General features: G+C 44.9%; 1 protein-coding gene across 4 annotated transcripts in view; it reads left to right on the forward strand.

The window, feature by feature from the left end:
- Positions 1–23,401, forward strand: part of Atrnl1 (attractin like 1) — a 540,797-nt gene that overhangs the window by 259,623 nt on the left and 257,773 nt on the right. The gene's annotated exons all lie outside the window — the stretch shown is intronic.

Consider the following 23,401-nt stretch of genomic DNA (forward strand, 5'->3'; position numbering starts at 1 on the left):
GGGTAGGGTGTAAGGCTATGCCCATGCACAGACATGCCCATGCACATACATGGCTGTGCACATATATGCCCCTGCACATACATGTCCCTGCACATACATGGCTGTGCAATACATGCCTGTGCACATATATGGCCTTGCAATACATGCCCATACACACACATACCCATGCACATACGTGGCCATGCTCATACATGCCCGTGCACATACACTGCTGTGCACATACATGCCTGTGTACATCATGCCCATGCACATATATGCCCCTGCACATATATGCCCGTGCACATACATGCCTATGGACATACATGGCTATGCACATCATGCCATATACCCCTGCACATACATGGCGTGCACATACGGAACTCATCTGTGTCCATTCTTTTTATCCATAGGTGCCTTCTCTGGGCCTTGTTGTGATTACTGTACTCTCAAGCCTCACACACAAGGCATGCTAAGTGCTTTTGTTCCCCCCAAGGAGATCACATGTTATTTATCTTTTCCCAAGACAGTGTAGCACTTTTACCTGGAGACACCAGACCCTCGGTAACTATTTCATTCCTATTTATCAAGTAAGATGACACATGCGGTCCTCCTTCCAGTGGGCCCCCATGCGCCTGTGACCGTGCAGTCTCCGTGAGTATGATGAGCATAGGCACCAAGTATGCTTGTCTCCACAGCCGCCTCCTGAGATCATCTGCCACGCTTGTCTCTGGAGGCAAGCTTCGTCCTTGGAACGTCACATCCTCTCCGAAGCGCAGCTATTAAAGTTTCCAAGGCTGCTTGTGTACACATGAGAGAACTTGGCATTGCTGTATGAGCAGAGCAGAAAGCTGTGTGCTGCTAGTAATGCAGTCCTTTGCCCTCCTCTTATTTGTGTACTAACTTTAAAGATTATTTGGAACACATTAGTAATTTAATTGTTTATGGCTGTGATTTTTCAACGGTTTTTACTAAAGCTATGTCTCCTCACAGTGGGACAGTTTTTTCCTCCGGCCTTTGGTTTCTTTGTTTTCGTTTTAACTTTGTGTTGCTGTCTTGATGGGCAGCAAGTATTAGTGACTGGAGACAGTCATTCTCACTGTTAAACAGGATATATGGAGTCAAGGCGGCTACACTGTCTTTGGTAGCACACAGAAGAGTTCCCTTCCCTTGGTTGTATGTGGGCTCCACAATGGGTTGTGTGATAGCCGCAGAGGAAGTGAAGGTCTGGTAGCTCTCATTTCCAGTCCATTGATGATGAGCAAATTCCACTTCCTGTCTCTCCTGGTAAGTCTGCCACTGTGTAGGAAGTCGGGTTCCCTCATATCAGAGTGTGAGAGATGCTTGAGGTACAGAAGCAAGAGAAGGAGACAGAGGTGTTAGAGAAATAAAGATGGTGGGAGAAGAGACACAGGGAGGTGGAGGAGAAGAGAGAGAAGAGATAAGAAAGAGTGAGACTCTGCCTCCCTAGCTGAGTCAGACTTGCAGCCCTCATCCATACTCTCCCCAGCTCTGGCAACCGCTGCCACACCTGCATGTAGCTGTGGCCATTAGCCAACGACAGCGTGACAGCCAGAACAAAGGATGATTACTTCATGTGACATCCAAGGTTGTCACAGTCTCCTTAGTCAAGAGTAGCAAATGAAGATACGTTAATACCAGTTTCTCAGTGTCAAAGATGGTGAAATGTTTTCATGACACAGATTAAAGACTCCATCTTGATGTATGTCATTAGCACCCTTCGCAGCAAATGCTTGTTACTAAAGGCCCCTTTCCATATTTTTATCAATTCTCTTCAAATTATGCTCTTTATGTTTATAGATTGGCGTAAAAGTTTGCTTGACATCAAAGACGAGCATCTCTCTGTAAGAACCATCTAATTTAACTTTTCTAAAGACATTTGATTTATAGCTTTTAAAAATATTTATTAGTTTTGTAAGTTGGTGTTTTGCCTGCACACACATCTGTGCATCATGGCCAGCAGAGGGCATCAGATTCCCCGGGAACGGGCGTCACAGATGATACTAACCTGCCTTGGAGGCGCGCTGGGAACCTACCTGGGTGCTGTGGAAGAGCAGCCAGTGCTCATAGCTTAGACTTCTCTCCATCCCCACTTCTCCCCTTATATGAGATCGCCTAGTCTGACCTCTGTGCCTTTCAAGCAATCTGGCCCACGTAGGTGGCTCAAGAACCGTGAGAGCTACCGCAACAATTCATTGCTACAGATCGCTTTGTAACGTCGCCGATTCAAACCCAGCTCTAGTTCTTTCCAAAGATTAGTGACCAAAGCGAATGACGGCCAGTGGTTACTGTGGGCGCCTCTGTTTACCCAGACGGTGGTCACTCTGTACAGACTCCCCCTTTTGCCTGTGACGTTTGTCCCTTTCGCACTACACACTTGGCTCTCCAGGCCCCCTGACCTCACACACCCATTGGGCTATACTCCTGACCATGTGTATTCCTGTCCCTACAGGGACTGACAGTACTTGTGCATGGCTTTCCTCCTGTGCTGTTACTGGCCTGAGGCAGAGCCTGTATGACCAGGGCACCTGGCACCAGTGCTGTCGTGTTAGACAGATCTTGCCCATGCTTGCTTGGTTCCTAGCATTGTTGTTAGTGGGTAATATATTCTTTTGTTTCCAAGCATTTAAAACAGTGATTCTCAGCCAATACCATAAGAACATTTTCTAGTCACTACTTTATCAGGATTGAACTAAACCCATCTCTCTCTCTCTCTCTCTCTCTCTCTCTCTCTCTCTCTCTCTCTCTCACACACACACACACACACACACACACACACACACATGTTTTAAATTAGTATAACATCCTAATGTACAGAAATCAAACAAAGGTGATTTTGTAATGAATGTAGCCATTGTGTACAGCTAATAACACTGTTAGACGATTACCTCTCTTCATAGAATCAACTGCAGACTAGGTCTGTGGATGTGACCATCAGTGACCCTTTCTCCAAGTTGTCCAAGTGCAGCCCTGCCATGCACTGAGAGAGTTTCTGAAATGGCAGAGGACTTAGGATAAACTCAGGAACAAATGGGCAGTCTCCCTAATCACAGCATGGTCCTCGCATTCCGTGTAATGTTCTGGCAACAGCTGTGAAAGACAGACTTGCTGCTTATGTTCAAATAAGTTCAAATATGTCCTTGAGCTACTTGTGCGTTCCTGGAAGCCAGTATGAAGGAGCTGCTGGAATCAGGACTGGCCATGTGGGGCAAGCGGCACAGGCAGGTAGAACCTTTGGAATCCCTGGCTTTGGTGCATGAAATGCCAGAGCAGACGCCTTCCTGTTCTGTATTTACCAGACCTCACTCACTCACAGCCCACACTCACTCACAGCCCACACTCTCAGGCCACAGTCATTCACAGCCCACACTCATAGCCCACACTCACTCACAGTTCACACTCACAGCCCACACTCATAGCCCACACTCACTCACAGCTCACACTCACTCACAGGCCACAGTCATTCACAGCCCACACTCACTCACAGCCCACACTCACAGGCCACAGTCATTCACAGCCCACACTCACTCACAGCCCACACTCACAGGCCACAGTCATTCACAGCCCACACTCACTCACAGGCCACAGTCATTCACAGCCCACACTCACTCACAGCCCACACTCACAGGCCACAGTCATTCACAGCCCACACTCACTCACAGTCCACACTCACAACTCATACTCACAGCTTACACTCACTCACAGTTCACACTCACAGCCCACACTCATAGCCCACACTCACTCACAGCCCACACTCACAGCCCACACTCAGAGCCCACACTCACATCTCTCACTCACAGCTCACACTCACAGCCCACACTCACAGCCCACACTCACAGCTTACACTCACAGCCCACACTCACAGCTCACACTCACAGCTCACACTCACTCGCCAGCTTACCCTCAGTAAAATTTGGTGGCTCCTGGTGTGTGGGTGGCACCTCCACTAAAAGCCTCTGAAGCACTTCCTTTTTCTTCTCAACATTTCTGTCTGTGCCCTTGCTGACAGCACTTGTCCTGAATGGCCTGGGGTAGCATACATAACGTGTGCCACTAAACAGAAACCAATGACCCTCACCTGATGGACCCTGTGTACCAGGTATGGACATACAAACGTCGTACCATGTCATTTAACAGTGTTGTAGTTAATGTTGCTTGTGAGACCACGCATCCCACCAGGTTCATTCCCATCTCCCTCCTTCCCTCCTTACTTTGTATTGGTGTCTGTTCATTTGTAGGAATACAAGAACAGGCTTTTGTTTGCTTGCTTGATTTGTTTTTCTTTTGTATGTAGTGGTCTCTAGAGTTGGCAAATATATATGCTACTGCTTTCTTTGTTATCAGAAATATTGAGTATTCAACCACCACCCCTGTCTGGATAATTAGGCTCCAGCATGTTTCAGTGTAGTTCATGGGACAGAAATAATTAGATAAAATGTTATCAATTGATTTCAGATTAGAGCATCGGTCACCAAAGGAGCGCAAATGTCCGGGACTCAGAGGCTGGTATAATGTCCCAGGTCATAACATGCAATAGTGTGTGACATCATGCCATTCCCCTTCTGACATAGCTCTGTTCTCTGGTTTCCGGTAGCCTTCCCTCCTCTCCTCTCCCTCAGCTACAATACAGGCCGTGGTTTCCCAACACTGCTCACCTCCACAAGTCATCCTTCTATAACCCATCCTTTATAAGCTGTCTTCAGATTCTCCTAATGAGACTGTGGCCTCGGTTTCTTCTTAGGACACTGACTAGCACAGGCCCCCTGCACAGTTAATGTTTCCCTGACGTTGTACACATTGCCCTTCTTTTCATTCATTTCTTAGATAATTCAGTATATTTATTATGTGTCCATCAACTGATGGGCAGTCTTTTGGGCCCAGATAAAACTGAAGTCAGAAACTTGTAAGCATTAGTCCTGTTCAAGGAGCCCAAGGTGAGGAGGGAGTTCTTCAGTCCAAGTGGAGTGCATAGGCTCAGGAGATGGGCACTGCTGTCTGGAGAATAGAATAACAGTGCTGCAATGAGTAAGGATGTTTGGGAAGACTGCCTGGAGATGACCATGCCTCAGATCATACACACCTGAGCTAGCCAGTGCTCCTGTGGACAGTAGGTCAGATCAGACACACCTGAGCTAGCCTGTGCTCCTGTGGGCAGTGGGTCAGATCAGACACACCTGAGCTAGCCTGTGCTCCTGTGGGCAGTGGGTCAGATCAGACACACCTGAGCTAGCCTGTGCTCCTGTGGACAGTGGGTCAGATCATACACACATGAGCTAGCCTGTGCTTTTGTGGACAGTGGCGAAGAGGGGATGAAGGTAAAAGAATGCCCACATATATGGCCAGGACTGTGATGCCATGTTGAAACACTGTGTGGGCTGTGGGGAAGGAGATATATTCAGACCGCAGCAGAGAGAAGTGACTTATGGGAATCTGGGGGGATTGCATCACTAATTTCAGTGTGTCAGAAACTGGGGACAAACCTTTAAATCTGTGACCAAGGGCCGCAGTGACATCCAACGAGGTGGAGAGGCTTGGACTATGAGCAGGATCTGGGAGAGAAGTTACTAGTGCTACATTTTCTGTGGCAAATCTAAAGGAAGATGCCTGACCAGTGTGTGGGGGATGAGAAGGTTGGTGGTATAGTCACTTGTAGAGGTTCTCAGATGAAGATGGGGCAGCTGGGAGATAACTCTGGAGATCAGTTCTATCACAGGCATAGAACACTTGCCATGTTTTTCAAGATGACAGACTGAAGGGCTGAGGGTGAACAGTGGGCAGGGAAACTGCCTGAGATTGCTGTGTGGTGAGAGGCTCGAGGTCTGAGTCTGAGAGGATCAGATGGGGAGTGTGAATTACTGAGGATCAGTCAGGAGAGGGAGGACCCAGGATCAGACAGGAGAGGGAAGACCCAGGATCAGCCAGGAGAGGGAGGACCCAGGATCAGTCAGGAGAGAGAACTGAGGATCAGTCAGGAGAGGGAGGACCCAGGATCAGTCAGGAGAGAGAGGACCCAGGATCAGTCAGGAGAGAGGACTGAGGATCAGCCAGGAGAGGGAGGACCCAGGATCAGTCAGGAGAGAGAACTGAGGATCAGTCAGGAGAGGGAGGACCCAGGATCAGTCAGGAGAGGGAGGACCCAGGATCAGTCAGGAGAGGGAGGATCCAGGATCAGTCAGGAGAGGGAGGACCCAGGATCAGTCAGGAGAGAGGACTGAGGATCAGCCAGGAGAGGGAGGACCCAGGATCAGTCAGGAGAGAGAACTGAGGATCAGTCAGGAGAGGGAGGACCCAGGATCAGTCAGGAGAGGGAAGACCCAGGATCAGCCAGGATAGAGGACTGAGGATCAGTCAGGAGAGGGAGGACTGAGGATCAGTCAGGAGAGGGAGGACTCAGAATCAGTCAGGAGAGAGGACTGAGGATCAGTCAGGATGGGTTGACAATGACTAAAACATTTTGCTTTCCAACAGAACCTGAAATTATGGTCTGGGCAGAGGTAGTGGTGGCTCCACAACCCACATGGCTCACATGCCTTCTTTACATAGTGAATACATGCATGCAGACATGATAGTGGTCTGTCTTGAAGAAATTAACAGCGAGGATTAAATCAACAGAGAAGAGCCCATACAATAGTCAGCTGGAGTCCAGAGAAGGGAGTAAGGCCACACGCCACTGTTAACAGTTTCGTTTGGTTCCGGCTTCTGTTCTGAGCCCTGTGCATGTGTTTGCACCCTCAGCACCAGTGGGACTGCTAAGAGAATAATGAGATTTTCTGTATTTTGGTGGGTGGGAAGACATACTGTTACATGGAAACTAGGCCATTAAACAGTGAATTTATCTCAGCATCCCGGGATCCTTGTCCAGTATTTACATTATATTCCATATCCAACAACTGTCAACCACGCACCTCCAAATTTATTTTGTCTATAAAAATGCTTTTAAAATAATGCATCTTGGACATTAAATAACAGTGTTAATAATTTTGAGTTACTACTAAATGTATCGCTTTATTGCTCTTCCAATATGTTCTAAATGAAAAGAGAAAATGATAAATGTGAACAGTGATTTAGGTCAATATGTTTAAATTCAATAAAACACGAATTGAAGGACTCGCGCCATTCCTGCGATCACATCAATACATATGGCGGAGGCTTCTTCCTCATGTAGCTTCTGGAAGTGGAGTGGAGCGGCAACGGGTAGAAGGCTTTTGTTTCCGTGATCCTGCGTGTCACCTGTTCTTTGTTACTGATTGATCCTATTTCAGAAGTATCAAGTCGCCGTCTATTGGATTATCCTCTGTGCCGGCCACATGGCTCTCCGTCAGACTGACGTTCTGAATTTAATGACTGATTAGAAGTGATCTAGACCTGTAAAAGGAGTCAGAGTGTATGTCCTGGGCTTGGCTAGTATCATGCCATTAAATTAAATCTTTTTTGGTGTAGTGAGCTGAGAAATCAGACCAACTGCCCAAGTCCTGTTTGAAACACTTCCTTCTGAAGCTTATTCAGCAATCATAATTTCTTTTATCACTTGAGAATTTTCAGTAATATTCTGATTTAATAACAAATGATTCAAACCTTGGAAGGCTAACCTTTATACTAGAGGTTTTTTTTTTTTCTTTTTTTTTCTTTTTTATTAACTTGAGTATTTCTTATATACATTTCGAGTGTTATTCCCTTTCCCGGTTTCCGGGCAAACATCCCCCTCCCCCCTCCCCTTCCTTATGGGTGTTCCCCTCCCAACCCTCCCACCATTGCCGCCCTCCCCCCATAGACTAGTTCACTGGGGGTTCAGTCTTAGCAGGACCCAGGGCTTCCCCTTCCACTGGTGCTCTTACTAGGATATTCATTGCTACCTATGGGGTCAGAGTCCAGGGTCAGTCCATGTATAGTCTTTAGGTAGTGGCTTAGTCCCTGGAAGCTCTGGTTGCTTGGCATTGTTGTACTTTTGGGGTCTCGAGCCCCTTCAAGCTCTTCCAGTTCTTTCTCTGATTCCTTCAATAGGGGACCTATTCTCAGTTCAGTGGTTTGCTGCTGGCATTCGCCTCTGTATTTGCTGTATTCTGGCTGTGTCTCTCAGGAGCGATCTACATCCGGCTCCTGTCGGTCTGCACTTCTTTGCTTCATCCATCTAGTCCAATTGGGTGGCTGTATATGTATGGGCCAAATGTGGGACAGGCTTTGAATGGGTGTTCCTTCAGTCTCTGTTTTAATCTTTGCCTCTCCCTTCCCTGCCAAGGGTATTCTTTTTCCTCATTTAAAGAAGGAGTGAAGCATTCACATTTTGATCATCCGTCTTGAGTTTCGTTTGTTCTAGGGATCTAGGGTAATTCAAGCATTTGGGCTAATAGCCACTTATCAATGAGTGCATACCATGTATGTCTTTCTGTGATTGGGTTAGTTCACTCAGGATGATATTTTCCAGTTCCAACCATTTGCCTACGAATTTCATAAACTTGTTGTTTTTGATAGCTGAGTAGTATTCCATTGTGTAGATGTACCACATTTTCTGTATCCATTCCTCTGTTGAAGGGCATCTGGGTTCTTTCCATTTTCTGGCTATTATAAATAAGGCTGCGATGAACATAGTGGAGCACGTGTCTCTTTTATATGTTGAGGCATCTTTTGGGTATATGCCCAAGAGAGGTATAGCTGGATCCTCAGGCAGTTCAATGTCCAATTTTCTGAGGAACCTCCAGACTGATTTCCAGAATGGTTTTACCAGTCTGCAATCCCACCAACAATGGAGGAGTGTTCCTCTTTCTCCACAACCTCGCCAGCATCTGCTGTCACCTGAGTTTTTGATCTTAGCCAATCGCACTGGTGTGAGGTGAAATCTCAGGGTTGTTTTGATTTGCATTTCCCTTATGACTAAAGATGTTGAACATTTCTTTAGGTGTTTCTCAGCCATTCGGCATTCCTCAGCTGTGAATTCTTTGTTTAGCTCTGAACCCCATTTTTTAATAGGGTTATTTGTTTCCCTGCGGTCTAACTTCTTGAGTTCTTTGTATATTTTGGATATAAGGCCTCTATCTGTTGTAGGGTTGGTAAAGATCTTTTCCCAATCTGTTGGTTGCCGTTTTGTCCTAACCACAGTGTCCTTTGCCTTACAGAAGCTTTGCAGTTTTATGAGATCCCATTTGTCAATTCTTGATCTTAGAGCATAAGCCATTGGTGTTTTGTTCAGGAAATTTTTTCCAGTGCCCATGTGTTCCAGATGCTTCCCTAGTTTTTCTTCTATTAGTTTGAGTGTGTCTGGTTTGATGTGGAGGTCCTTGATCCACTTCGACTTAAGCTTTGTACAGGGTGATAAGCATGGATCGATCTGCATTCTTCTACATGTTGCCCTCCAGTTGAACCAGCACCATTTGCTGAAAATGCTATCTTTTTTCCATTGGATGGTTTTGGCTCCTTTGTCAAAAATCAAGTGACCATAGGTGTGTGGGTTCATTTCTGGGTCTTCAATTCTATTCCATTGGTCTATCTGTCTGTCTCTGTACCAATACCATGCAGTTTTTATCACTATTGCTCTGTAATACTGCTTGAGTTCAGGGATAGTGATTCCCCCTGAAGTCCTTTTATTGTTGAGGATAGCTTTAGCTATCCTGGGTTTTTTGTTATTCCAGATGAATTTGCAAATTGTTCTGTCTAACTCTTTGAAGAATTGGATTGGTATTTTGATGGGGATTGCATTGAATCTGTAGATTGCTTTTGGTAAAATGGCCATTTTTACTATATTAATCCTGCCAATCCATGAGCATGGGAGATCTTTCCATCTTCTGAGGTCTTCTTCAATTTCTTTCTTCAGTGTCTTGAAGTTCTTATTGTACAGATCTTTTACTTGCTTGGTTAAAGTCACACCGAGGTACTTTATATTATTTGGGTCTATTATGAAGGGTGTCGTTTCCCTAATTTCTTTCTCGGCTTGTTTCTCTTTTGTATAGAGGAAGGCAACTGATTTATTTGAGTTAATTTTATACCCAGCCACTTTGCTGAAGTTGTTTATCAGCTTTAGTAGTTCTCTGGTGGAACTTTTGGGATCACTTAAATATACTATCATATCATCTGCAAATAGTGATATTTTGACCTCTTCTTTTCCGATCTGTATCCCTTTGATCTCCTTTTGTTGTCTGATTGCTCTGGCTAGAACTTCAAGAACTATATTGAATAAGTAGGGAGAGAGTGGGCAGCCTTGTCTAGTCCCTGATTTTAGTGGGATTGCTTCAAGTTTCTCTCCATTTAGTTTAATGTTAGCAACTGGTTTGCTGTATATGGCTTTTACTATGTTTAGGTATGGGCCTTGAATTCCTATTCTTTCCAGGACTTTTATCATGAAGGCGTGTTGAATTTTGTCAAATGCTTTCTCAGCATCTAATGAAATGATCATGTGGTTCTGTTCTTTCAGTTTGTTTATATAATGGATCACGTTGATGGTTTTCCGTATATTAAACCATCCCTGCATGCCTGGGATGAAGCCTACTTGATCATGGTGGATGATTGTTTTGATGTGCTCTTGAATTCGGTTTGCCAGAATTTTATTGAGTATTTTTGCGTCGATATTCATAAGGGAAATTGGTCTGAAGTTCTCTTTCTTTGTTGTGTCTTTGTGTGGTTTAGGTATAAGAGTAATTGTAGATTCGTAGAAGGAATTCGGTAGGGCTCCATCTGTTTCAATTTTGTGGAATAGTTTGGATAATATTGGTATGAGGTCTTCTATGAAGGTTTGATAGAATTCTGCACTAAACCCATCTGGACCTGGGCTCTTTTTGGTTGGGAGACCTTTAATGACTGCTTCTATTTCCTTAGGAGTTATGGGGTTGTTTAACTGGTTTATCTGTTCCTGATTTAACTTCGATACCTGGTATCTGTCTAGGAAATTGTCCATTTCCTGAAGATTTTCAAATTTTGTTGAATATAGGTTTTTATAGTAAGATCTGATGATTTTTTGAATTTCCTCTGAATCTGTAGTTATGTCTCCCTTTTCATTTCTGATTTTGTTAATTTGGACGCACTCTCTGTGTCCTCTCGTTAGTCTGGCTAAGGGTTTATCTATCTTGTTGATTTTCTCAAAGAACCAACTTTTGGTCCTGTTGATTCTTTCTATGGTCCTTTTTGTTTCTACTTGGTTGATTTCAGCTCTGAGTTTGATTATTTCCTGCCTTCTACTCCTCCTGGGTGTATTTGCTTCTTTTTGTTCTAGAGCTTTTAGGTGTGCTGTCAAGCTGCTGACATATGCTCTTTCCTGTTTCTTTCTGCAGGCACTCAGCGCTATGAGTTTTCCTCTTAGCACAGCTTTCATTGTGTCCCATAAGTTTGAGTATGTTGTATCTTCATTTTCATTAAATTCTAAAAAGTTTTTAATTTCTTTCTTTATTTCTTCCTTGACCAGGTTATCATTGAGTAGAGCATTGTTCAATTTCCACGTATATGTGGGCATTCTTCCCTTATTGTTATTGAAGACCAGTTTTAGGCCGTGGTGGTCCGATAGCACGCATGGGATTATTTCTATCTTTCTGTACCTGTTGAGGCCCGTTTTTTGACCAATTATATGGTCAATTTTGGAGAAAGTACCATGAGGAGCTGAGAAGAAGGTATATCCTTTTGCTTTAGGATAGAATGTTCTATAAATATCCGTTAAGTCCATTTGGCTCATGACTTCTCTTAGTCTGTCGACATCACTGTTTAATTTCTGTTTCCATGATCTGTCCATTGATGAGAGTGGGGTGTTGAAATCTCCCACTATTATTGTGTGAGGTGCAATGTGTGTTTTGAGCTTTAGTAAGGTTTCTTTTACGTATGTAGGTGCCCTTGTATTTGGGGCATAGATATTTAGGATTGAGAGTTCATCTTGGTGGATTTTTCCTTTGATGAATATGAAGTGTCCTTCCTTATCTTTTTTGATGACTTTTAGTTGGAAATTGATTTTATTTGATATTAGAATGGCTACTCCAGCTTGCTTCTTCTGACCATTTGCTTGGAAAGTTGTTTTCCAGCCTTTCACTCTGAGGTAGTGTCTGTCTTTGTCTCTGAGGTGTGTTTCCTGTAGGCAGCAGAATGCAGGGTCCTCGTTGCGTATCCAGTTTGTTAATCTATGTCTTTTTATTGGGGAGTTGAGGCCATTGATATTGAGAGATATTAAGGAATAGTGATTATTGTTTCCCTTTATATTCATATTTGGATGTGAGGTTATGTTTGTGTGCTTTCATTCTCTTTGTTTTGTTGCCAAGACGATTAGTTTCTTGCTTCTTCTAGGGTATAGCTTGCCTCCTTATGTTGGGCTTTACCATTTATTATCCTTTGTAGTGCTGGATTTGTAGAAAGATATTGTGTAAATTTGGTTTTGTCATGGAATATCTTGGTTTCTCCATCAATGTTAATTGAGAGTTTTGCTGGATACAGTAACCTGGGCTGGCATTTGTGTTCTCTTAGGGTCTGTATGACATCAGTCCAGGATCTTCTGGCCTTCATAGTTTCTGGCGAGAAGTCTGGTGTGATTCTGATAGGTCTCCCTTTATATGTTACTTGACCTTTTTCCCTTACTGCTTTTAATATTCTTTCTTTATTTTGTGCGTTTGGTGTTTTGACAATTATGTGACGGGAGGTGTTTCTTTTCTGGTCCAATCTATTTGGAGTTCTGTAGGCTTCTTGTATGCCTATGGGTATCTCTTTTTTTAGGTTAGGGAAGTTTTCTTCTATGATTTTGTTGAAGATATTTACTGGTCCTTTGAGCTGGGAGTCTTCACTCTCTTCTATACCTATTATCCTTAGGTTTGATCTTCTCATTGAGTCCTGGATTTCCTGTATGTTTTGGACCAGTAACTTTTTCCGCTTTACATTATCTTTGACAGTTGAGTCAATGATTTCTATGGAATCTTCTGCTCCTGAGATTCTCTCTTCCATCTCTTGTATTCTGTTGGTGAAGCTTGTATCTACAGCTCCTTGTCTCTTCTTTTGGTTTTCTATATCCAGGGTTGTTTCCATGTGTTCTTTCTTGATTGCTTCTATTTCCAGTTTTAATTCCTTCATCTGTTTGATTGTGTTTTCCTGGAATTCTTTCAGGGATTTTTGCCATTCCTCTCTGTAGGCCTCTACTTGTTTATTAATGATTTCCTGTGTTTCCCTAAGTGTGTTTATGTCTTTCTTGAAGTCCTCCAGCATCATGATCAAATATGATTTTGAAACTAGATCTTGCTTTTCTGGTGTGTTTGGATATTCCATGTTTGTTTTGGCGGGAGAATTGGGCTCCGATGATGGCATGCAGTCTTGGTTTCTGTTGCTTGGGTTCCTGCGCTTGCCTCTCGCCATCAGATTATCTCTAGTGTTACTTTGTTCTGCTATTTCTGACAGTGGCTAGACTGACCTATAAGCCTGTGTGTCAGGAGTGCTGTAGACCTGTTTTCCTCTCTTTCAGTCAGTTATGGGGACAGTGTGTTCTGCTTTCCGGCGTGTAGTTTTTCCTCTCTACAGGTCTTCAGCTGTTCCTGTGGGCCTGTGTCTTGAGTTCACCAGGCAGCTTTCTTGCAGCAGAAAATTTGGTCTTACCTGTGGTCCCGAGGCTCAGGTTCGCTCGTGGGGTGCTGCCCAGGGGCTCTCTGCAGCGGCAGCAACCAGGAAGACCTGTGCCGCCCCTTCCGGGAGCTTCAGTGCACCAGGGTTCCAGATGGTCTTTGGCTTTTTCCTCTGGCGTCCGAGATGTGTGTGCAGGGAGCAGTCTCTTCTGGTTTCCCAGGCTTGTCTGCCTCTCTGAAGGTTTAGCTCTCCCTCCCACGGGATTTGGGTGCAGAGAACTGTTTATCCGGTCTGTTTCTTTCAGGTTCCGGCGGTGTCTCAGGCGCAGAAGTCCTGCCGCTCCTGGGCCCTCCCCCACGGGAGCCCAGAGGCCTTATACAGTTTCCTCTTGGGCCAGGGATGTGGGCAGGGGTGAGCAGTGTTGGTGGTCTCTTCCGCTCTGCAGCCTCAGGAGTGCCCACCTGACCAGGCGGTTGGGTCTCTCTCTCACCGGGTCTGGGAGCAGAGAGCTGCTGCGGGCCGGGATCCGCGGGTGTCTATACTAGAGTTTTTAAATACACTGAAAGTACTATTTTAATAATAGAAGACAAATTATATCTCATCATTCCATAGCAGCATTATTAACTCGATAGCAATTTGACCTTCCTACATCCCAAGCCCGGTGCTCCAAATGAGTGTAATTTGTCCATTGGCTTCACGCACTCAGAATAGTCAGGATGAAAACAGCCCAAATCTTTCCTGTTTAGTGACAAAAGTCATAATCATTTGTAATATCATTTAAGGTAAGTAGTTTCAAAAACATGAACTCTAAAGTGAAGACACACACACTGTTACCTCATCTGAAGTGGTTACATTTAAGAACAGTTTTAAAACTGCTATCGTTTTGTAATCAGTCAGGCCTTTGCTACACCCCTCATGTGCAGAATTTCCTGTTAGTCGGTCTTCTGAGGCCTTTTGCCTAGTTGGTGGATCATTCTGCTGAGTCATGGTTTTCATTGATTCCATCTACCTGGAAGTAAGAGGGGCAGTAAGCCCGGGAGCTTGACGTGGTCCCCAGTGGTGGGGAGCAGGGCCAGCATTTGAACCCGAATGTGTCTAACTTGCAAAATCACCTCCTGACTGTGATGTCTGATGCAGTCCCAGCCATCTGTATCACCGTGACACGTACCATAGAAGTTCACACTTGTGCTTTCATAGTACAAGTAACTGTATTGGCTTATGTATTTGGGCACCCATGTGCATGGGTTGTATATATACGTTTGCTTTAATGCAGGAGTACCTGCATACGTGTGGGAGCCCGAAGCTGAGGTCAGATATTTTCTGTTTTTTTTTTTTCTAAAAGGAAAAATTTTATTGGCCATGGCTTATAGACGCAGAGGCTTAGTCCCCTGTTATCATGGCAGGAAGTTTGACGATACATAGAGAGACCTGGAGCTGGAGAGGAGGAGGCAGTGGAGAGTTCTACTGAAGAGGTCCCTCTTCATTCGATCAGCAGGCAGCAGCAAGAGAGAGCCACTAGGCCTGGCTTGAGCTTTTGAAACCTCAGAGCCTCCTCTCAGTGACTGGATTCCTCCAATCCAGCCATACCTACCCTAAGGAGGCCACATGGCCTAATTCTTACAAATAATGCCACTTCCCATGAGCCTATAAGGAGTACTTTTATTCAAACCACCACTGTGACCGTTCTATACTGCTGAATTTTGGAACACTGTGCTTTGTGGCCCGTAAAGTTTCATCGTCATATCACTGCAGTGTTATCATTGGGGGAAGGGTGAGGCCAGTGGAAAGTCTTAGAGCAACTTCCAGACCTGTGAACCTCAGCTTTGCTTTGAGAAAACCCTTTCCAATGGTGACGCAGGGACTATATGTGTGTACTGAACTTTTGGTTTCACCTCAGATTTCTTGGGCATCGTCTCCCAGCTCTGGCAAGTGTAGACAGCTCCTTGCATGCTTTAATTTCTCCCTTTAACTTCCTTCTCGTTGAGACAGTCTCTCACTGAACCTGAAGCCCTCAGGTTGGGCGAGGCTCTTGGGCCCTGGGATCCTCCTGCTTCAGCCTCTCGTACCAGGATCACAGGGCACTGCAGCCTTTACACATGGGTGGTAGGGATCCCAGCGCAGGCCCTCAGACTGGCGTAGTAAGCACCTTCACAACCAACCTATCCTTGAAGCCTCAGCTTGCAACTTCCAAATGATTTACAGTATGTAGACCATATTACGATCTCCTTCAGCAATCGGCATTTGTTTTCTAAGGAGGGGCGGATGTGGATTTGAGTAGGAAAGAAGGTAGAGGTAATGTGGGAGACACAGGGGAGGGGAGCCATAATCAGAATGTGCTGTATGAGAAAAATGTTTTAAATGAAAAATCAGGAAAAAATTGCCCCTAGACATCCTTCATTATGGAGCGCGTTGTAAGTGGGATGAACTTAAAGTGCTGAGGAATGTCAGCCCTTAGAGTGGCTGAAGACTCAGCAGAGGCCTGCGAGGATCGCTGTGTGGTTTGTTGCTGTTGTTGTTGTTGTTTGGTTCCTTTTTTTTTATTGGATATTTACATTTCAAATGCTATCCTCTTTCCCAGTTTCCCCTCCAGAAACCCCCTATCCCATCCCTCCTCCCCCTGCTTCTGAGGGTGCTCCCCCACCCACCCACCCACTCACTCATACCTCCCTGCCCTGGCATTCCCCTACACTGGGGCATCCAGCCTTCACAGGCCCAAGGGCCTCTCCTCGCATTGATGCCTGACAAGGCCACCCTCTGCTGCACATGTGGCTGGAGCCATGGGTCCCTGCAACTCTTTGGTTGGTAGTTTAGTTTCTAGGAGTTCTGGTGTGTCTGGTTAGTTGATGTTGTTCTTCCTATGGTGTTGCAAAACCCTTCATCTCCTTCAGTCCTTTCTCTAACTCCTCCACTGGGGACCCCATTCTCAGTCCAATGGTTGGCTGTGAGCATCTGCCTCTGTATTTGTCAGGCTCTGGCAGAGCCTCTCAGGAGACAGCTGCATCAGGCTCCTGTCAGCATGCACTCCTTAGCATTCACAATAGTGACTGGGTTTGGTGACTCTAGGTGGGACAGATCCCCAAGAGGGATAGTCTCTGGACGGCCTTTCCTTCAGCCTCTGCTCCACATTTTGTCTCCACATTTCTTCCTGTGAGTATTTTGTCCCTCCTTCTAAGAAGGATTGAAGCATCCGCGCTTTGGTCTTCCTTCTTCTTGAGCTTCATGTGGTCTGTGGATGGTGTCTTGGGTATTCCAAGCTTTTGGGCTAATATTCACTTATCAGTGCCATGTGTGTTCTTTTGTGACTGGGTTACCTCACTCAGGATGATATTTTCTATTTCCATCCATTTGCCTAATGAAGTCATTGTTGTTGATAGCTGAGTGGTGCTCCACTGTGTAGATGTACCACATTTTCTGTATCCACTCCTCTGCTGAAGGGCATCCAGGCTCTGTAACTAACTGGGTAGGGATAAGGCACAGTTGTGGTCTGTCGTTCTGTAACTAACTGGGTAGGGATAAGGCACAGTTGTGGTCTGTCGTTCTGTAACTAACTGGGTAGGGATAAGGCACAGTTGTGGTCTGTCGTTCTGTAACTAACTGGGTAGGGATAGGGCACAGTTGTGGTCTGTCGTTCTGTAACTAACTGGGTAGGGATAAGGCACAGTTGTGGTCTGTCGTTCTGTAATTAATTGGGTAGGGATAGGGCACAGTTGTGGTCTGTCGTTCTGTAACTAACTGGGTAGGGATAGGGCACAGTTGTGGTCTGTCGTTCTGTAACTAACTGGGTAGGGCACAGTTGTGGTCTGTCGTTCTGTAATTAATTGGGTAGGGATAAGGCACAGTTGTGGTCTGTCGTTCTGTAACTAACTGGGTAAGGATAGGGCACAGTTGTGGTCTGTCCTGAAGTCGTGGGTGTCCGTGCTCTGTGGTTGCTGCATGTCTCTGACACAGGCAAGGATCTTGATTTGGACTCCCCACCTTGGCACGGGCACAGCTCTTACTTGGCTCCTCCCATCTCCCCACAGCTTCTTCCTAGGTGGCTTTTATCCTGGAGGCTCCTCTCAGGGAACCAGGAAAGCAGCGTTTGTACAGTAACTTCCTCTCTACTTCCTGGTCTCATGGAGGCCACTTCCCATGCCTTACCCGTGCTCCTCACACAGAGGACCCCAGCACTGCAAGCTGCCATGGCTAGCTGCACCCCAGCACAGCTGACTCCCTGTGGATACCTTAAGGAGACCTCGCAGTCTCCCTGTCCTGTGGTACTGTGGCAGGCAGGCATCTAGGATCTGAGAGGAGGAAGTTTCGTCATGTTATGGGAAAAGGCAGCAAACAGCTCAGGTTGCCAACCGAGGTCTGAAATGCCATTTCCCTGGCTCTGCTGCTACTCATGAGCAGAAATATTTCATGAGGATCTTGTCGGCCTTTTCAATAATTTGTGTTTCTAATTTGTTATGACTAATATAAATAAAAGGGAAGTGCTTTAGCTTAATGTAGTGAGTCATTATTTTGATTATTAAATTTGTGCACTCCGGCTATTTATAGATAAGCATACCCCTTTGACACAATTTAATGTTTAATAGCACAGTAATGAAATTAAAACATAAGACAGTTGTGCAGCCTTTTGTGTTAGTACTTTTAACGTCAAAGTTTACAGTTACTTTCTAGTATCCGAAAAGTCAACTTGCAAGTGAATTTATAGGAAAGTATCATCTCCTCACATCTCAAAGTTTATTTGTGGATGTTGGAGAATACTAGAACTCTTTCTCCCTTTCCTCTTTTAGAATTCTAATCAAAACCACTTGAGAGTATTTTCTCATACTGCGCACTTTTTAATTTACCTGTATTTTACCCAGTGGTGAAGTCTAAAAGATTCAGGTCACCTTGCTCTGTGTCATGTTATTCTGTGTTTAAAAAAATCCATGTCACCAGACACTGAATTCTGAATTTGTTTAAGTTGAAGGCCAGAGACAAATTGATGCAGTGTGAACATGCTATTCCAGAATTGTTGCGCTTGGCACGTTTGACAGCCCCTCCTGAACCCAGAGAATGCGGCTGTAGAAGAGGCAAGGTGCTGGAGTCATGACTAGTGTCCAGAGGACTCCATCGCAGGCAACTGCTAAGGAGGACTGGGTGTAGAGTAGGGAAGGGGCACCTCACACTGCTCACTGGCTGTTCACTCTGTAAGGACACTGGAGAACCTCCAGCCCTGCTCTCTAAAGGAAAGGGGGTTACACTGACAATAAATGATGTGTGCAGTATATCCAGACAGTAACTCACAATGGCCAGAACTCTACCCCATAACTCCACGAGCCTTCTTGTGCCCTTAAAAATTGCAAGTCCACACAGGCTTTCACCTGAGTTGACATTTTAGAAAAACTATGCGAGGGCATATTGACACTGCTTGTTATCTTGGCTGCAGAAATCACATTCCCTTCCAAATTTGAATGCACGTAGTTGAGTTTTATGATTAAATATTATTCTGTATTTATTCATCATGGTTGGGACTAGGTCTCAGGCCTTATACATTCTGAACAAGTTTTGGGCCACCAAGCCACATTCATGGCTGGCATTTTAATTTCATATTATAAATCCAGATGCCCAGGTCGTCTTTTGTGGCAGCATTTGCCTGTTCTTACAATGCCAGCTGTTCTTTGAGGAGTGCATAAGGTCTGTGTACCTGTCACTTACCTCATGGCATGTTGCCAACATGAGATCAACATGTTTGGACCTAAATAATCTTGCTCTCAGTATTTTATATAGCCTATGCCTAGTTTTGTGCCATTGTTAAAACTTTTTATTTTGAAAATAGATTTTAATTACATAACATATCCTGGTTATGGTTTTTCCCCTCTGCCCCTCTCAGTTCCTCTGCATCACCGAGTCTTACACAGATAGTAAACAAACACGCTTCTAAGGCTCTGGTTCTCAACCTGCGGGTCACACAGCAGTCACATACCAGACAATCTGCATATCAGATACTTACATTACTGTTCATAACAGTAGCAAAGTGCCAGGTATCCTGTAACAGTGCGAGTAGTTTTACGGTTGGGGTCCTCACAGCATGAGAAGCTGTAGCAAAGAGTTGCAGTATTAGGAAGGTTGAGAGCCACAGCTCTAAGGGATAATGACATACTATAATCTTATATACTGTGACATAATATAACATGATAAGACAAAAACTATTACACTGGAATTGGACAAAACAGAGGGAAAGACCTCAAGAGATGTGACAAGAATCAGAGACACACTCGTTCCCATGGCAGGAGCCCCCTAAAGATGTACAACTAGAAGCCACAGTGTATACACGGAGGCCCTGGTACCGGGCCGTGCAGGACCTGTGCTTTCCATCTTTAGCACTGGGAGGTCATGTGAGCTTCAACCATGTTGGTCTAGAGATCCTTGTTTCCTTGGTGTCCTTGATCCTCTGTGACTCTTAGACTCTTCCTGCCTTCCCTTCCACAGGGTTCCCTGATGCCCTAGGTGAGGGATCTGATGGAGATACATGTACATGTACATGGATACATGTAGGGCTTGGTGTTCGGTCTTTCACTTTCTGTGTGTCTGACTGAGGGTCTCCTCTGTTTGTTCCCATCTGCTTCAGGAAGAAGCTTCTCTGATGGTGGCTGGGCAGGGTGCTGATGTGTGAATATAGCAGGAAATCTTCCACAGTTATTTATTGATATGTTTTTAACAGTATTTGCCTTTACCCTAGGTCCCTAGGCTACCCAGCCTCAGGTTCTTGGTACCCAAGCAGCATCAGGTCTAAATGTCATGGGACATATTGGAGCAAACAAGACCATCTGAGGGAATCCTGGAGCTGGACCCCTCTAATACTCAGCCCTCCCTGTCAGTGTCACAAATGTAGCGTTGGTGTAGAAACTTCAAAACTCTCCTGGGAACCAAAAGTTCCCAACAGCAGGTCTGTCTGAGCGAGTATTATTTTGGCTGTGGTATCGAATTGACAAGTTCAGCATTTCCGCTTTCCCTTTTTCACATTTAGCGTGAAGGGAAGTGGTGTTTAGTCAGTCTAAGACACCCAATTAGTTAGACTTTTAAACTCTCGGCAGCCAAGTTTCTCAACTGGCTTCTCAAAATAACACTGCTGGCATTTTGGGGCCAGATGACACATTTTACCAGGGTGAGGGGAACCCCCTCCTACAAGATGAGAGACTAAGGAGTAACCCATCCTCTGTGAACTAGACTTCACAGCATCAAGCTGTGAAAATCTGAAGTAACCTGACATTTTCATAAGGGTCAGAGCCACAGTTCCACACCCCACTGAGAAGCACTTAGCTCGGGTAGATGTTACCCAGTCGCAGGACTGGGAGTTTCATTTGGTAACAAGAGATGGCCAGCTGGAACTCTGTCACCCCCTTTATTTGGCAACTTTTGGGGGGAATGGATATTGAGTTTACTTAATATGTCCCAGGGCATTTGGCAGTCTCCTCCCACTTAGGAACAGCCTTCAGGGCCGTAGCCGACTGTCCCTAACTGAGCATTCTATTTCTGTGCTCAGTCGATACCACTGTGTTAAATCTTTTCTCCCTTTTAGAATTACTTGCTTTGTTTTTGTGCCTTAAGTAAGGGACGTACTTTACTCTTGCTTTCCCGTGTCTCCTGTTTCCAGTACCCCATGCCCTTGGCTGACCTCCCGTCTCCTGGTTCCATATTCGCTCATTAATTTCTACACACATCAGTACTGGAGTTTAAGGAAATGTCACACTCTACCAGGAACGGGAGTATGAAGCAAAAACGCGGGATTTTCAATGATATAACATAAATATTTGTTCAATTGTATAGTACAAGTATTCACCTGAGTTTGAGGGCAATGGGTTACTTCAAGTAAACCATTTGTTTGAGGTTTTTATTTCCATTAATTAAAAAAAAAACAAAGTAATTTAGTATGTCATCAGGAACTTGTATATAAAGCAACTGCTTACAAATTAACTTAAACTCAAGGGGCCAGGCATTCTTTTTAAAATGGGAACATTGCTCTCTGAGTCTACTCCTTCAGAACCTAAAAAGGCAGCAAAATTAAGCCAGGCAATCAGTCTGTCTTGTGGGAAACGCTGAACTGAGACTTGAAAATGCTGGAACACTCCAGTACTGATGTGTCCTGCAAGCTCGCAACAGCTCTGATGACGTGGCGGCGTGGCGTCAGTGTGGGGACCTGGCATTTCTACACTGAGGGGCACTCCACTCTTACAGGGACTCAGACTCAGCAGATATCGACGGTCACTGCTTGCACGACTTAAAGTCATGACTTCGCAGTGTGCATCAGGGTCTGCAGCTGATGCTCTGTGCTCAGGGTCTTTGTGCCCCTGACAGGGTCTCATCCGCTCCTTTCATGAGAGGACCTCTTCCTCTCGATCTGTGGTGACTTCTTTATTGATATAAAGTAAGTACAGAAACATGTCAGCGGAGCTCTGCTGTGTAACAGTAGGCCAGGCTGTCACTCCAGCAATTCGTCCTCCGTACGTTCACTGGAGGACAAAAATATTTCTGCGATAAACCAGGTGACGTTAATGCACTAGCATGGAGATTTTGCTTAAACGTGCATTTTCTTCCACATCTCTGGTAAAATTCCGTGTTTAGCTCTCATGTGTGACATGTTTCTGAATTCCGTTCACATTGTTACGTTCTTTTCCTGAGTGAGCAGCTGAATGTAAGAACTCAGGACAAGCAGAGGTGTTATTACTAGAGCGGTTTTAACAGCTCTCCAGTTTCCTGGCTTGTCATTTTCCTCTTCTTTGACTTAGAAATGTTTTGTAATCCTAGAGTTTCCTGCGTTTGGTATATTTAAAAATAGAATGATTTGAAAAGAAGTATATTTTCATAGCGGTTGAGAATTTAGACTTGTACCTGGATAAGTACCTCAGCAGTTTAGAACAGTTTCCACTCTGTCAGAGGGCTGGGGTTCGGTTCCCAGCACACACATCAGCTTAAAATTGTTCATAATTTCAGGTCCAGGTGACCACATGCCCTTGTCTGGTCTCCATCAGCAGGGCACACATGAGGTGTATATACACACAAGCAGGCAAACACCCATACACAGGAAAGTAAAGGTAAATCTTAGAACAAAAATCAATCAGATTCAAGCCACGCTGGAATGTTAATCTCAACTGAGTCAGATCCGTGTCCTTAAGTTCACACGTGTTCACTCTCCCAGTATGCCAGCTCGTCCATCCGTGGGGCGGGAATAGCTTTATATATCTTTATGTATGTATAGCTTGATTACATTGTTGTGAAGCTTCAAAACCTGGAGAGCTATGAATGTGAAACGGTGACTGCAGCATCGTAAACTGTGGCCTCAAGATCGTCACTTCGAGTGGCTCACTTGTCTCCCGTGTCATTCCAGGTGCTCGTGTTAGGGATATAACCGTGTTATATGCTGTGTCATCCGTATTGTTTTGAGACACGCTCTGGCCTTGAACTCACCGGGTGGCTGAAGGTGAACTTGAGGTGCTGTTCTTCCTTCTGATGCCGGGAAGTGCCGAGGTTAGAGCTGGGCACCACCAAGATGCCCTGCTTAAGCCGGCTTCTCCCATGCCCTGTGCTGTGTGTGTTCTTAGAGTGAGACCGCAGTGCACAGGGCTGTGGGATAAAGTCCCAGTGGGATCTTGCACATAAATGTCTGATACGCAAATTTGCAACAAATTACCAGAAATGACAGAAATAACAGATTCCTGTGCAATATTTTTCCAGTCTAAGTCTCCACAGCAGAGATGCTGTTTGTCCTAGGATATAGCCTCCAGCTGAGGAGAAAGAGTGTTGAAATAATGCACATATTAGATACTCCTGATGTGAAGGGTTGCAAACTCACTGAGTACTGTATGCATAAAGGCAAAAAAACCCAGTAACTTTAAGTGATCTATAATGTGTTGCACATTTTGATAGCAAA

This window comes from Rattus norvegicus, chromosome 1 (assembly GCF_036323735.1).
Source record: "Rattus norvegicus strain BN/NHsdMcwi chromosome 1, GRCr8, whole genome shotgun sequence".
NCBI classification, from domain to species: domain Eukaryota; kingdom Metazoa; phylum Chordata; class Mammalia; order Rodentia; family Muridae; genus Rattus; species Rattus norvegicus.